We start from the raw sequence: 16,894 nt of genomic DNA on the forward strand, positions 1-16,894 counted from the left end.
GGGGACTGAGACTGTAGACTTATTGGACCTGTAGAGCATCAAGGTCCCACACCTGGAAGCTGGGGGCCTTCCAGGGCTAACCCCAGTCATGGATGCTCAGGGAACCATAAGGTTCTGGGGATAGAACCTGGGTAGGTCACATGAAAGACATGTGCTTTAACCTCTGTACTCTAAGCTCTGTACTAAGGTTTTAAAGTTGAATTTTCTTAGTGTAACATAGGTTTATAATATTATGTAACTTAAATATTACATTATTTATTCAGCACACACACCTTTATCATCACCAAAGTCTGACTTTCCACTCATCTGCATACAAATGCCTCCTTTTACCTTTACCCAGCACTCACCTCCCTCCCCTCCTGAAAACCCCAACTTGTTCTCCATATCTCCTAATCTGGTTTCATTTATTTGCCTTTTCTACTTATATTTGGCATTGAATAAAATATGGTATCTGTCTGGCTTATCTCATTAATCAGAGCCATCTCAAGTTCTCCCTATGTTGATGCAACTCATAGTATTTTATCCTTTCTTTTTTTAAAAGTTATTTATTTTATTGAATCATCATGTGGAAAGTTACAAAGTTCTCAGGCTTATGTCTCAGTTATACAATACTCAAACACCCATCCCTTCACCAGTACCCATATTCCACCACCAAAAACCCCAGTATACCTCCCACCCCTCCCCCCGTCTGCGTAACTGATAAATTTCACTTTATTTTCTCTTTACCTTGATTACATTCCATATTTCAACACAAAACTTACTATTGTTGTTGGAGTTTCCCCCCAAAAAAGACAGCCCTACTGCCAAGGAAGCATTTGATAATCAGTTTTCCATTGCTGAAAATGAGAAGATATGAAGTCCCACTGTTCCAAGTACATAACTTTTATTTTCTCCTTCCCGCGCCCCCAAGTTCGTACCTGCTTAATAGGCCTCATAATATGGCAGATGCCACGCCACTTCTCCCAGAAAAAGGAAAAAAAAAAAAACGAGAAAGAAGGATATTTCCCTTCCTTGGCTGGCATGGGCTATGGCTTAGTTCACAGTCTAGAGACATGGCTGCAAGCAGTTTCTGGGACCAAAAGTAGTCTAGTTGGCCTCCAGATCCTGGCCGATCAGCAGCAAAGCAGCCGCACAAAAGTGTGGCCACCAGGGTCGAATCTAGGCGGAGCACCGGCCGGTATTGGCCCCAGCCCAAGAATGCCCAAGTGTCCCGCTGTCCCAAGTACGTAATATTTTTTTTCTCCTTCCCATGCCACCAAGTTTGTACCTGCTTAACAGACCTCATAATATGGCAGATGCCACGCTACTTCTCCTCGAAAAGGGAAAAAAATGAGAAAGAAGGATATTTCCTTTCCTCGGCCGGCATGGGAGTATGGCTTAGTTCACAGTCTAGAGACATGGCTGCTACTTTGATTACCTTCAATAATTCAACAAAAAAACTCACTATTATTTTTTGGAGTTTCCCCCAAAGTCAGACCGCTAAAAAGGAACCATTTCGTATTGCTGACAATTAAGAGATATTAGGTCACGGCCACGCGGTTTGGGATTCCTGTATAAAGTCCAGGGAAAATTCTACCAGAAATCGCATCACTGCAAGCTTTTACTTCCCTTTTGTGGTGCTCATAAGATGGAAAAGCCTGGAGAGAGAGACCCTACCCCTCTGGCGCCGCATGGGGCAGTGGCTCAGTTCACGGTCTAGAGGCATTTCTGCGAGCTGCTGGTGTCCAAAGTAGTTCAGTTGGCCTCCAGGATCATGCTCATGCAGCAGCGGAAAGGCCCAGTATTTTGTCCTTTCTTTATAACTTGATGGTAATCTGTTATAGTGATTATTTTTGCACCACATACCACATATTCATTTCTCTATTGATAAACACTTTGGTGATATAAAGGTGTTTGTAACTTCTCAAATTAATGTCTTTATATTCTTTGACCGCCTTTCATTCTTTTTATGGTTCACTGCCTCATCGTGGCAGAGGGTGGCAATGGTGCCACCAGAGAAGGGTGAATCAACAGGTGCTGCCCAGAGATGCAGGCAGATGCAGGTGCATGTTTGTCAGCGTGCAGATCATTACAACATGCCAGTTGACCAAAAGCTTGCATTTGGTAGAGTGGGAGCACCTGTAAGGGCAATTAGAGGCCACCCTAAAAGCCTCGGTCCCTCTCTGAGAGTCCAGCAAGCTACCGAGGGTATCCTGTCTGCACTGCAGAGCCTGGCAAGCTTCCCCTGGCATATTCAATATGCCAAAAACAGTAACAATAATGGGCCTCATTCCCCTGACCCCGAAAGAGCCCCCAATATGGCAGCATTGGGAGGACAAGCAAGGAGAGGCTGATAAAATCTCAGGGCCAAACTAGGCTGCCAAAACAAAGAACAAAAATGACTATGTGCACTTTCAACCCACGTATGCTAGCATTGGAAGCATCCATTAAGGACCTGATGGTGCAAGCGCAGAAGATCAAGTACAATGTCATTGGACTAAGTGAGACCAGAAGGCATCAATTACATCATACCATTTTCGACACTGGAGAAGAACTGTTCCTCGGAATATGCGACAGTAGAGGCGTTGGTGGTGTCAGTGTCCTCGTCAACACGAATTTTGGCCATGAGCATTGATTCGTTCGAATGCCTAACTACCTGAATCGGATGCTTATGTTTGAGTAGATGTGACTCATTGCCGGCAGTTTCTATCTTCGTCATCTGTGCACCAACATCCAACTACAACAAAGAATAAATTAAGAAGTTCTACATGGAGCTGGAGAAGTTCTATAAAGAAGACCACACCTTCTACAAGGTCATTGTCGGTAATTTTAACACCAAGATAAGACCGAGAGGGTCACCCAAGTAACTCTATATTGGGACACATGGCCTAGAATGGAATGAACAGGGTGAGAGACTGTCTGAGTTCATCATGTCGACCAAGAAAATCTGCGGTAACTTGCAGTTCCAGAAAGCTGAATCTAAACATTGGACATAGGAGTTTCCAGGTGGATAGCTCCACAATGAAATTGACCACATCATATTCGATTGACGGTTTTGCCTGACTGATGTTGCTGTTGTCCCCAAATTCCTAATGGGATCAGCCACCATCTCCTTCATGTGCAATTCTACTTCACAGAACGGGGAGAAAGGGCTCCAAAGTTTAAGAAGAGAATTCCCAGAATGACCATCAACTGGGAGCTCTTTGGCACTGTTGTGGCAATATGGGAAGATATCATTGACAACATCAATGAGGAAGAATGCAATCAACTGGTTCAGTGCCTCCATGATTATGTAAGGAATGCTGAGAGAGAGAGAGAGAGAGAGAGAGAGAGAGAGAAAGTGAGAGAGAGGGAGAGAGCACCACAAAAAATGCCTGTCTTTGGAAACTCTCGAGCTCATTTACCAAAGTGGTTTTGCGTGAGCCTCAGGCAATCACAAGCTACCATATGAGCTTGCAAAGCTGTGGAGAGAAGCGATAAAGGAAGAGCTCAAAGATAGAAGAGCAATAGTGTTGGCTGATGTGGCAGAAGGAGGGAAAAGTATTTGCAATACCCGCCTGTCCTTCGCCAACTACAAGACCAAGATGACCGCCCTCCGACATTCTGATGGATCTATCACATCTTCCAGAAATGCAATGGAAAAGGTTATCTACGACTTCCACTCAGATCTTTTCGATAGCCATGTCCACCTGCCCACATAGCAAATTCCGAAGGATGGATATGTTCTCCCTTCAGAAATCTGACACACCATTTTGTTGGTAAAGAAGCATACAGAACCCGGTTCAGACAAGGTCAGACCGAAACACCTGAAGAATCAACCGCCCGTACTCATTAGTACACTGGTTCAGCTCTTCACATGCTACCTGTCTGAACACAAAGTTCTGTCCCAATGGAAAAACAGCAGGACCGCCCTGTTGTACAAGAAGGGAGACATCAACATCAGCAACTATTGTTCAATCTGCCTGTTGTTTGTTGTCTACAAGTTGTTCACTTGACTCATCCTTTTTTTTTTCTTTTTTAAATTTATTTATTTTTAATTAGAGAATCACCGTGAGGGTACAGTTACAGATTTATACACTTTTGTGCTTATACTTCCCTCATACAAAGTTTGGGAACCCATCCCTTCACCAGTGCCCATTCTCCACCACCCGTAAACCCAGTGTCCCTCCCACCCTCCCCAATCCCATCTCCCCCCCCACCCCACCCTGCCACTGTGGCAAGGCATTCCCTTCTGTTTTCTCTCTCTAATTAGCTGTTGTGGTTTGCAATAAAGGTGTTGAGTGGCCGCTGTGCTCAGTCTCTAGCCCTCATTCAGCCCGCAACTCCCTTCCCCCACATGGCCTTCGACTACAATGTAGTTGGTGATCGCTTCTCTGAGTTGACCTTTCCCCGGAACGTGAGGCCAGCCTCGAAGCCATGGAGTCAACCTCCTGGTACTTATTTCTACAGTTCTTGGGTGTTAGTCTCCCACTCTGTTATTCTATATACCATAGATGAGTGCAATCTTTCTATGTCTGTCTCTCTCTTTCTGACTCATTTCACTCAGCATGAAACTTTTCATGCCCATCCACTTGACTACAAAATTCTTGACCTCCTTTTTTCTAACAGCTGCATAGTATTCCATTGTATAGATGTACCAAAGTTTCCTCAACCAGTCATCCGTTCTGGGGCATTCGGGTTTTTTCCAGATTCTGGCTATTGTAAACAGTGCTGCGATGAACATACATGTGCAGATGTTGTTTCGATTGTACTTTTTTGCCTCTCTGGGATATATTCCCAGCAGTGGTATTGCTGGGTCAAATGGGAATTCAATATCTAATTTTTTGAGAGTCGTCCAAATTGTTTTCCAGAAGGGCTGAACCAGTCGGCATTCCCACCAGCAGTGAAGAAGGGTCCCTTTCTCCCCACATCCTCTCCAACAGCGGTTGCTTTTGTTCTTTTGGATGTGTGCTAGTCTCTGTGGTGTGAGGTGGTATCTCAAAGTTGTTTTGATCTGCATCTCTCTGATGATTAGTGATGCAGAGCACTTTTTCATGTGCCTTTTGGCCATTCGTATTTCTTCCTTGGTAAAGTTTCTGTTCATTTCTTCGCCCCATTTTTTGATGGGGTTGGATGTTTTCTTCTTGTAGAGTTCAACCAGTGCTTTATATACCATTGATATCAACCCCTTATCTGATGGGTATTGTGTAAATATCCTTTCCCATTCTGTGGATAGTCTTTGGATTCTGGTCACTGTATCTCTTGCGGTGCAGAAGCTTTTTAGTTTCATGTAGTCCCATTTGTTGATCTCTGTTTTTACTAGATTGCTTAGTTCCGTGTCACCTTTGAAGATACCTTTATCTTCAATATCGTGGAGGGTTTCGCCGACCTTGTCTTCAATGTACCTTATGGTTTGTGGTCTAATGTTGAGGTCTTTAATCCATTTTGATCTGACTTTTGTGCATGGTGTCAGGTCAAGGTCTAAACCCATTTTTTTGCATGTGGTTGTCCAGTTGTGCCAGCACCATTTGTTAAAGAGGCTTTCCTTGCTCCACTTCACATCTCTTGCTCCCTTATCAAAGATTAGATGGTCATACATTTGGGGTTGTGTGTAGGGATATTCCACCCTGTTCCATTGGTCTACGGCTCTGCCTTTGTTCCAGTACCATGCTGTTTTAATTGTTACTGCTTTGTAGTAAAGTTTGAGGTTGGGGATGGTGATGCCTCCCATCATCTTTTTCCCAAGAATTGTTTTAGCTATCCTTGGACGTTTGTTATTCCATATGAATTTTAGGATTGCTTGATCCATTTCTTTGAAGAATGACTTCACTCATCCTTAATAAGATTGGCAAAACACTAAATGAAGGACAACTATGCAAGCAAGCTGGGTTCTGAAAAAGGATTCAGCCTGATCGACTATATCCACATAGTGACCAAGGTCATTGAGGTTTCTAGAGAATTCAAGATGCCGCTCTGTCTAACATTCATTGTTTTAAAGAAGGCCTTTGATTTTATTGAGACTGAAACAGTCATTGAAGCCCTTGCCAAACAGGGTGTTCAAACAATACATTAGGTTCCTCCGTGAGCTATATCATGGATTCACCACCAGGATGTCACCATTCTACAAGGAAGTGATCATTGACGTAAAGAAAGGGGTTCTCAGGGTGATACCATTTCACCAAAACTCTTCAGTGCCACCCTCCAGAACGTCATGCAATGACTGGAATGGGAAGGAATGGGAGTGAAGATAGATGGTCGGCAACTACACCTCTGTTTTGCTGATGACATCATTCTAATAACACCAAATATTAGCCAAGCAGCACAAATGCTGGCCGACTTCGACTGTGAGTGTGGAAAGGTGGAAAGGTCGGACTACAGCTGAATCTCACCAAGACAATGTATATGAAAAACGAACTAGTCCCTGACATTCCATTTTCTCTCAATGGAACGAATATCTCCGGATGCAGCAGTTATGTGTACCTGGGTCGAGAACTCAACATGACGAACGATTTGGTGCCAGAACTGCTCAGGAGGAAGAGAGCAGTGTGGAATGCTTTCAAGAGTGTCGAATAAGTTGGTAAGAGGACGAAGAACCACCGGCTCCAGGCACTATTTGACTCTGCCATTCTTCCTGCCTATCATACACCTCAGAGACCTGGGCCCTACAAAAACAGGATGAGAATGCTATTTGAGCCTCCCAAAGATGAATGGAAAGAGCTATGCTTGGAGTATCATGTTTCACTCAAGTGAGAGAAGGAATCAGGAGCAATCAACCTCCATCAATGATCAAGGATGAGGGATGCTGTCTCATGTGCCAAGGCATTGAAAATCAGATGGGTTGGACACGTAAATTTATTTGGAGACAACTGCTGGACTAGAGCTGTTACTGACTGGATTCCACGGGATGTCAAAAGAATGCCTGACGGCCCATCTATGAGATGGTCAAACTTCTTCATCAAGACCCTGAACAAATGATTTGATGCTCTTCATGTTCCTAGAGTGAACAGACGCCATTGGTCTACACTATCATGTGACAGGGATGAAGAGATATGTTACTGGTACCCGCTCTAGCAAATCAATGAGCAACAAGATGACAAGTGAAGTGATATAAGTGTTATTTTACTAGACACTCATAAGTGTGGTATTACTGAATTATATGATTTTTTTATTCTTATATTTTGCATAATCTCTGTACTATTTTCACTGTGGCTGTAAGCAGCTTTGCATGCTTGGTAGCAGTATATAAGGGTTGCCTTTTCTGGACCTCAGTAACTCTTTCTTGTCTTTTTATAATATCCTAGAATTAAATCAGATATGAATTAATTTCTCATTATTATTTTGAACTGCCATTTCTTAATAATATAAGAGGATAAATATCTTACCACCTGTCTATTGTACATCACTGTGTTTTCTTTGGAACAATGTCATATAGTTCATCTTCCCTTTGAAATTAAGTAGTTTGGGTTTTGCTGTTTTTACTGGAAGGCATGAATTCTTCATTTTGGATATCAGTTACATTTTGTATCTTTAAATTGCAGATAGATTTTTCCATTTTAATTAAAGTTTTATTTATTGTTTTCAACATTGTAAGTAGAGAGAAAAATGAATCATCATGTCTGTGATATCATGACCTTCAGGATTGGCATTAAGTATTGTGTCACTCATATTCATCCTTGCTCAGATTTTCCCTTTTTCTTCTATGAGGTACAATGTAGAGATGGATATGAAAATGAGAGATTAAATACTCTTCTTGATTATAATGGCACAGGATTGACACTGAAGTTTTTCCAGGAAGCAGAGACCAATTAAAGAGAAGGTGGGAAAATGATTCTCTAAGTACACACAGTTCAAAGGGCTACCCACAGCTAATTTTTAAGGATACACATTTTGATATACTGTTAGTGTGTGCAGGATGTGAAATAACACACATGAAGAGGTAAAATGTAAATGAGAGATATTTAGATACAGGAGAGAGCTTATTGCCCTAGGATGGGGTTAGGATAAGACATTAAGAGTACCCTCCTTAATGCATACCATTTGAAGATGAATACCTCAGTAAGAAATTTCCAAAAGAATGGTGTCAAAAAGTGAGATGTTAAGTAGAGAGAGAAAAAAAACAACAAAGTAAACAAAACAAAGCATTGCTGATTTCTTCTTCTTCTTCTTCTTCTCCTTCTTCTTCTTCTTCTTCTTCTTCTTCTTCTTCTTCTTCTTCTTCTTCTTCTTCTACTTCTTCTTCTTCTTCTTCTTCTTCTCTTCTTCTTCTTCTTCTTCTTCCTCCTCTTCTTCTTCTTCTTCCTCCTCCTCTTCTTCTTCTTCTTCTTCTTCTTCTTCTCTTCTTCTTCTTCTTCTTCTTCTTCTTCTTCTTCTTCTTCTTCTTCTTCTTCTTCTTCTTCTTCTTCTTCTTCTTCTTCTTCTTCTTCTTCTTCTTCTTCTTCTTCTTTCTTCTTTCTTCTTTCTTCTTTTTTTAGCCAACTCTGTTGTGTAGCCTCAAAAGACTATTCTTTATCAGAGTATAGTATGATGTTTCCTATACTTCCTCAGAGACAGCAGCATCACTAGCAAGAGGGAATGTGGATATTTTATTGGATGTATTAGTGTTTACTTAATACTTCTGAACACTATCACTCACATGGAGGACAATTTCTTTGAAATGTCACCTTAGTGTTTGTATTTTTGCTATCATTGTCTCAAAAGATAGAAAAATAACATTGCTGTGTATTTTGCACAACATAGAACACTAAAAATAAGCTCTTATCCTTGAAGGAATTTTAGAAAAAGATGTTGTGGAAGGAAGGTTAGGAGTAAGAGAAAGGTAGAAACATTTAGATCCATGTTCATGAGGCTGGAGAATAGTACAGGGATTAAGACATTTAATTTGCTTGTGTCCATTCCAGGTGTAATTAAAAGTCCCATGGGCACTCAAGAAATGACCCCTGAGTAAAAAAAAAAGAGCACCTCTAGGTATAGCTCATCCAGCCCCTCCAAAAAAAAGAAAAGAAAAAAAGCAGCGAGAAGGAGCCTCCACAATATTACAGTGGGTAAAGGATTTGCCTTGCACACAGGCAACCTGAGTTTGATCCCTGACATTCCATATGGTCCCCCAAGCACCAGAAGCAGTAATTTCTGGGTGCAAAGCCAGGAATAAGGCCTGATCCCCAATGAGTGTGGCCCAAAAATGAAAAGGAAAAGCCAGAAAATAAATAAACAAATAGGGATAATAAGGAATGGAGAGCGGTGGTTAAATTTGCTCCTTACTCATGTTTCAATTGTCCTTGCTGTCATATTGAAGTATTGTTTCAATAAAAATCCACATACCGTATGTGTTCAGTTTGGAGTTTGAATAGCTGTATATGCCTTTTTAGACAGATATGGAACATAGGTATCAATTTTGCTATCCTAGGCTGTTTTTCATTATCTGTTCCTATCAAATTTTCGTTCACCCGCCTCCCCAAGATAAATACCTTCTGATTCCTGTCATTAGTTTTGCCTATTTGTGAGTTTCCAAAGAAAAGGCGTGGGCATGCATGGGACTCCAACGTTCAGTGGCCGAGAACTGTTCCCTGCTGGCCCATGGCAACATACAGACGAAGGGCCAGGGGAACGGAGAAATAGACGGGCCCCTGGCTGGTTGGTAGAGAGTTTATTTTTCTCTCCTCCCCAGCGTATTCTAATCTCTCCCCTTATTGCACAGCCATGGTCATAGTTTTGGTCGTAGTCCCAGTCACCATAGTTCCATCATCCTTGCCCTCATTGTAGATCTCATAGACATCTACTTTCTAGTCCTTATCTGGTCCTTATAATCCTCATTGTCCTTACAGTGGTCGTAGCCTTCCTCAACCTCTCGTTCTCATCTAGTCCCCTCTTACCCCTTACAGCATAGTTATATAGAAATCATGAAGGGTGGGGATACACATAGATGGGGTTAAACATTATCGTAACAAAAAACAGAGGTACAGCCACTCATTCAGGAGAAGTTCTAGGGGATTAACTCAAGGACAAAATGTCACCTGAGGATTCAGCACTCCAGACTACTAGTAGATCTGCTCAAGTGCAGGATTCCATCTAAGGTATATTGCTTTCTCCTTTCTTCAGTTAGTAATCCATTTAACCAATAATAGTAAACTTGCTTCTTATAACATTCCTAGTCATTTTGTACAGACACAGTAAGAGATACATTAAGCTTACAGGTTGGCTCTTCCTGGGGACATCTCACTATATATCTCAGACTACAGTCCTCAGGCTAGGTTATTCTCCTAACCCCAGCAGGGTCCTTATTCAGTTACTTCTTTTTGGGTCATGACGTAGTTTATCCCATGACCATGCTCTTAACTTATTATACTTATGGTGCTTAACTTGTCCCCTTTCGATTTCAGGGTAGCTGACAGCTTGCCCTAGGTCTGTCCAGTCCCTTCATCAGGATCCTACTTTTGGAGTGTGAGGAACTAAGGGCAATCAAGTCTTAATTCAAGTCAATATGGATGCCAGTAGTAAATATTATTTTGGAGTCAATTAACTCCCATGCTACAAAAGCATAGTATGAACTGACTCTCTGAATCTATAAAAAAAGGACGTTGCTAAACCATGCAAATGACATATAGGATTATCAGTGCCTGATGGAAATAGGCATGCTTTAGGGGCACTGTTTTGGGAGTAACTCAATAAACCTAAGCTCCCTGCTCGAGGAGCAAGGACAACCCAATGTTATCTAACACCTACTTATGGCTTCATCTGAATCAGATTCTACAGTCTACTTTTTTTTTTCTTTTTTCTTTTTTTTTGTCTTTTGGAGCACACCAGTTGATACTCAGTTTCTCCTTTTCTGGACCTGAATTTAGAAATCACTCCTGGCAGTGCTCAGGAGACCAGATGGGATACCAAGGATAGGACCTAGGTTGGCTACTTGCAAGGCAAATGCCATAACCGCTGTACTGTCCCTCCAGCCCCTGCAGTTCATGCTTAAGTCTAGCGCTTTTCCTTCTTGGTGTGTTGGGGGTTCTTTCGTCATTGCATCAGTCGCATTTTGTTTGAATTTTTTATATGATTTTATACTACAATGTATTTACAGACTTGGATTGTTTCCAGTTTTATGTTTGTGCGTGCACGCACATGTGTGTGTGTGTGTGTGTGTGTATGTGTGTTATGACTAATTTCTGAAGAATTTCTCAGGAAAGAAGTTGAAGGCTTTTGTCACTTCAATGGTGTTGGAAATGCAATATATTCTTACTCTAAAAGTATAAATTTTAACACTATTGTACACCACTACACCTGATAATGATTAGTGTTGCTTTTAGAGTTATTGATAGGGGAAAACCTGCAATTCCACTTGTGAGATGGCTTTCTTTCTCTGGACTCTATATTTCGAGTAGACTTGTTCCACTTTAAGGAAAATATGTACCCATATAAAAACTGCTAGATAAGTTGCCAGAGAGGAACCATTCTACAATCCTCACTCCTTCATAGTTTTACATCTTTATAAATTGGTCATTTAAAAATATTGTGTAGTCGATATTGAAGATAAAGGTATCTTCAAAGATGACATGCAACTGGCCAACAAAGTGGAAACAGATAAACAAATGGACTACATTAAACTAAAAAGCTTCTGCACCGCAAAAGATACAGTGACCAGAATACAAAGACGATCTACAGAATGGCAAAGGATATTCACCCAATACCCATCAGATAAAGGGTTGTTATCAGGGGTATATAAAGCACTGATTGAACTTTACAAGAAGAAAACATCCAACACCATCAGAAAATGGGCCGAAGAAATGAACAGAAACTTTCCCAAGGAAGAGATACGAATGGCCAAAAGGCACATGAAAGAGTGCTCTACATTACTAATCATCAGGGAGATGTAGATCAAAACAACCATGAGATACCACCTCACACCACAGAGACTGACACACATCCAAAAGAACAAAAACAACCGCTGTTAGAGAGGATGTGGGGAGAAGGGGACCCTTCTATACTGTTGGTGGGAATGCCAACTGGTTCAGCCCTTTTGGAAAACAATATGGACGATTCTCAAAAAATTAGAAATTGAGCTCCCATTTGACCCAGCAATACTGCTGCTGGGAACATATCCCGGAGAAGCAAAAAAGTATAGTCGAAATGACACCTGCACTTATATGTTCATCACAGCACTGTTACAGTAGCCAGAATCTGGAAAAAACCTGAGTGCCCTAAAACAGATGACTGGTTAAAGAAACTTTGGTACATCTATGCAATGGAATACTATGCAGCTGTTAGAAAAGATGAAGTCATGAACTTTGCATATAAGTGGATCAACATGGAAAGTATCATGCTAAGTGAAATGAGTCAGAAAGAGAGAGACAGACATAGGAAGATTGCATATCTTTATATGATTGCAATATGCAATCTTTAAGATTGCATATATAATTCCACAGATTATATATCTGTGGAATATAAAATAACAGAGTAGGAGACTAATACCCAAGAACAGTAGAAATAAGTACTAGATGGTTGACTCCATGGCTTGGAAGCTGGCCTCACATTCTGGGGAAAAAGCAGCTCAGATAGAGAAGGGAACACCAAGTAAAATGTGGTTTGAGGCCATGCGGGGGAGGGGTGATGCATGCTGAAAGTAGACTAGAGACTTAACACGATGGGCACTCAACACCCCTATCACAAACCACAACACCCAATTGGACAGAAAGAAGAAAAGGGAATACCCTGCCACAGAGGCAGGGTGGGGTGGGGGGAGATGGGATTGGGGGGTGTGAGGGATTCTGGGGTTATTGGTGGTGGAGAATGGGCACTGGTGAAGGGATGGGTTCTCAAACATTGTATGAGGGAAACACGAGCACGAAAATTTATAAATCTGTAACTATACCCTCATGGTGATTCACTAATTAAAAAATAAATAAATTTTTAAAATTAAGCAGATAAAAAAATAAAAATACTTTGTAGTATATTAGCAACAGAAGCAACATTTTTACTTTGGAGGGTTGGTGGGGACCACAGCCAGCTATGCTCTGGGACTACTCCTGGCTCTGCTCTCAGGCACTCCTGGTGGTGTTCTAGGAACCACATGAGGTGCCAGGGATTGAACCCAGTCTGATGTGTACAAGACAAGCACCTTACCTGAATGCATTAACTCTCTGGGCTCCAGAAGCAATATTTTTAATAGTTTTATTATATCATATGCAACTAAGATCCAGAGACTATAAAACAAAGCTCCTGGAGAGAGTGATGCAGAATCTCCTGCCCCCATGCCAGGCTGTCTTCACCAGGGCCCCCTCGAAGGGGGGTGGGTTGAGTTTCCCTCCCTGCCCCAAGCAGAGCTCTGGCAGCTGAAAACCTCCAGAACCCAGCCACAGCCATGCTCAAGGCCACTCTCCACACATTCAGACAAGCCTCACGCTTGAAGGAACTGGCAGAGGAATCCAGGTATGTAGGACCTGTGGCTGAGATCCCCTGCTAGGATCGGGACTAGGCCTCTTCCACCCAGATTCCCAGTTTTCCAATAGCTTGGCAGTCACACCCATGAGCTCCACCGCCCCCGCTTGCGCCATGTAATCTCATCAATGGCTAAGATCCAGAGACTATAAAACAAAGATCCCGGAAGAGAGTGACACAATTTTTCCTGGAGCATGTGGCCTCATTAGTGGCCACACGACCTCTTTATTTTTATTATTTTTTTCCCTGCATGGCAGAGCCTGACAAGCTACCCGTGACATATTTGATATGCCAAAAGCAGCAACAATAACGTGCTCTTCATGTTCCTGGAGTGAGCAGATGCCATTAGGCTACATTAGTATGTGACAGGGATAAATGAAGACATTACTGGCATCCCTCAAGCAAATCGATGAACAATGGGATGACAGTGATGACAGTGACAGTGATATCATATGCTAAACTAATTTATGAATAAGAGTTTGTCAATTGATATTATTGGATTTTTGTGACTCTTGGTGATAAACTTGCCGTCATGCTACAACATTCTCCTATAACTAGTACCTCTTCTCATAGTTCGCTACTTACTTTTGCATTCAAGAGCAGAGTGCGCTATTTTTCACTAAATATCCATATGTTCATTTGCGTTTCTCCACCTCTATTTGAATAGGTCCAGTATCACAAATTTTTGCTAATGCTTAACTTTTCAGAGATTGTTGACAACAGATGTAACTTCCCTATGGTTTCAAGCTCTTTCTCATCTGGGTTTTATTTCTCCTAGAATTGAGATCGTCGTGAAAGATTTGGAAGAAAAGAACTGGAGTTAAAAGGACACTGTGTTGTGTTTCTTTTTTTATTTTTTTAAATTTTTTGCTTTCTGGGTCACACCTAGCAATGCACAGGGGACACTCCTGGATCATGCACTCAGGAATCACCCCTGGCGGTGTTCAGGGGACCATATGGGATGCTGGGATTTGAGCACGGGTCGGCCGCTTGCAAGGCAAACGCCCTACCCGCTGTGCGATCACTCCAGCCCCTGTGTTGTGTTTCTTTAAAAATATATTGTTCTATAGAGATAAGTATTATGACAAAGAAGATATTGTTCTATGGTTACCTAGTCCACACTGAATGCTCATATGTAATACATATATACATACATGTATACACACATATATGTATATATATTTGTCTAGCTACTGAAATTTGGGAGGGTTTTATTCCTGAAGTACTATAACAAAAATTAGGAATTACAATACTAAGATGAAAGCAGGTGAGGAAAGCAAAAAAGATATCTCCTGGCTTAGTTGAGGATGTCAGGGGGTGTTAAGAGGTCTAGTCTAAAGCGATATTGCACTACATGTGTGGTCACTGCACCATTGGTACAACCTCAGGCCTTGCAACAACAGCAAAGGGAGGGGAAGGAGGAAAACACAACAAAATGATACTTTGAAAATTCACAGATGTTATTGTGTCTTAACTCATTCCTAAGCACATGCTCCTTCAAAAGTGGTTTCCAAAAGAATCAACACAGACCACCAAGTCCCAGTATTCTGAGGACATCTGCAAAGTGTTTCTGATTAATTTGACATCAAAAATATGGAACTCTGCTTGGGATGATCTTAGAGGGAAGGGCTTTATGGAAAACAATTTTATATGTTCCAATTATGGATTGATGACTGGAAGTGATGCCTATACTGCTTTATACTATAACTCTGATGCACTGATATCTCACCTGCATTGGTCCACAGTACTGATCTAGTTTTATGCCTTTTTATGATAGAATTTATACAGTGCTAGAGCTCCCACCTCACCCCAGAACATCATCTCACCCCTCTTATCCCCCACCATAACACTGGTAATGTTACCCTTGATGCTTCGTTTCCAAAGCACCAATACATGTTATATCTTTTTTGCCTTAGACCATAAGACTGATGCAATGTTATCTCATTCTTCTGTTAATACCCATATTCTTCCCTTCCCATAACATTTACATTTCAAGACTATTTAAGAGGATTCTCACAAACAAAAACAGAAGAATCAAGAGCTCAGGGAACTGCAGAGCAAAGATGTTTGCTTGCCTCTGGAAAACTTGCCAAATCCCAGGCTTGGGGTGGAGATGAGCAGGGAGAAGGATGAGACAGAAAGTCTGTTTGGCCAGTGGCAGCAGAGATGGAATGATCCAGAAGTAAATCTATGGCAACCTGGGGGTAAAAGAAACATTTTGAATCAAGCAGGAACATTTTCATCTCGAAAGGAAACACTACAAATAAATCTTAACCACATTCACTATCATCCTTCTGAGAGAAACCTTTCCCCATTACGATGCTAAATGTCATTTATACCAATTTGCTGATTCTTCCACAGGAGAGACAGTGGCCTTATTTAAAAGGTTTATATGTAAAAAAAAATAACAAAACCTTGGAGCTTTATTCAACACCTGAGGGGACAAAATGAGTGCTGTTTTAATTACTCTGTATGTTTTCCCTGATGGATGCTAAATACTCATATAATCAAGCCAAATGCATTTTTTTTCCTTGGGAGAAGTGCTTTCTAAGCAATGATGGATAGTATTAGGTGTAACATGCTCAGCAAGTGTTGCCATGGTAAGAGTTCCTAGCTCCCCCAGCCCCCATCTTTCCATAAATAACAGTGCAAGAGTGCAGAAAACCTAAGGAGAAAAGATGTCTGGGGCTCGAGTAATTACTGTGTGATTTACCATGCTGGAAAGTCACAGGGTTTTATGTTAAATTATGTTTTGTACTAAAATCTCTCTTTCTCTCTCCCCACCTCTATTTTGCCCTATTTTCAACAGTAGACAGTTCCAAGCTTGATCAAAAAGAACTAACTGGTTTTAACTGATTTATTGACTCGATGGCAGTGGTGAAGTGGTGTGGTAAAGTGTGTGTGTTTGTGTGTATCTGTCTGTGTGTGTATGTACCCATGTGTGCATGTGTGTTAAGGTGGGGAGAGCATGCAGAGGATAGAAAAAGAAGGACCTAAGGGCAGTGATGGATAGAGTTGTATTGGCAGTAACATTACATGCCTAAAACATAAATATTAACATCATTGTAAACCATGTTATCTCAAAAATAATAATAAATTAAAAATTCAGTAGTACATCCCTCCTTCCTATAAATACCAACTCATTCCTAATTATATCCAATTTAGTAATTATCTGATTTTTGCTGTGGATTTCAGGCACTGCTCTTGGTTTTCTTCTAGGAAAGAAAATTCAATTATAGTTTTGAATATATTTTCATGGATCCCTTTTGGAGTGGGTCATCTGGAGGTGATCTTCATCCTCACCCACTGGAATGGCCTTTTGATGCTTTGCTTCGTCTATGATTATTTGAGTGTCTAGTCTCTACTATACTCCGGATGTTCTGGGAAATTAGGTAATTAGAATATGACCCCTGTCTTCCAGGGGCCAGGGGGGTTCTTATTTGCCTGACCTGGTTTCAAAGCATTAGTCTGGAGTTTAGAAGTTTTAGTTTGCAGACTGGAGAGATATTTTGGG

At 41.3% G+C, this 16,894-nt stretch overlaps 1 pseudogene; it reads left to right on the top strand.

Annotated features, from left to right (window-relative positions):
* The first annotated feature begins 2,377 nt into the window (after positions 1 to 2,377).
* On the top strand, positions 2,378 to 3,187 carry LOC129405093 (uncharacterized; annotated as a pseudogene).
* The last annotated feature ends 13,707 nt before the right edge of the window (positions 3,188 to 16,894 follow it).

The sequence above is a fragment of the Sorex araneus genome, chromosome 5, assembly GCF_027595985.1.
Source record: "Sorex araneus isolate mSorAra2 chromosome 5, mSorAra2.pri, whole genome shotgun sequence".
Taxonomy (NCBI): domain Eukaryota; kingdom Metazoa; phylum Chordata; class Mammalia; order Eulipotyphla; family Soricidae; genus Sorex; species Sorex araneus.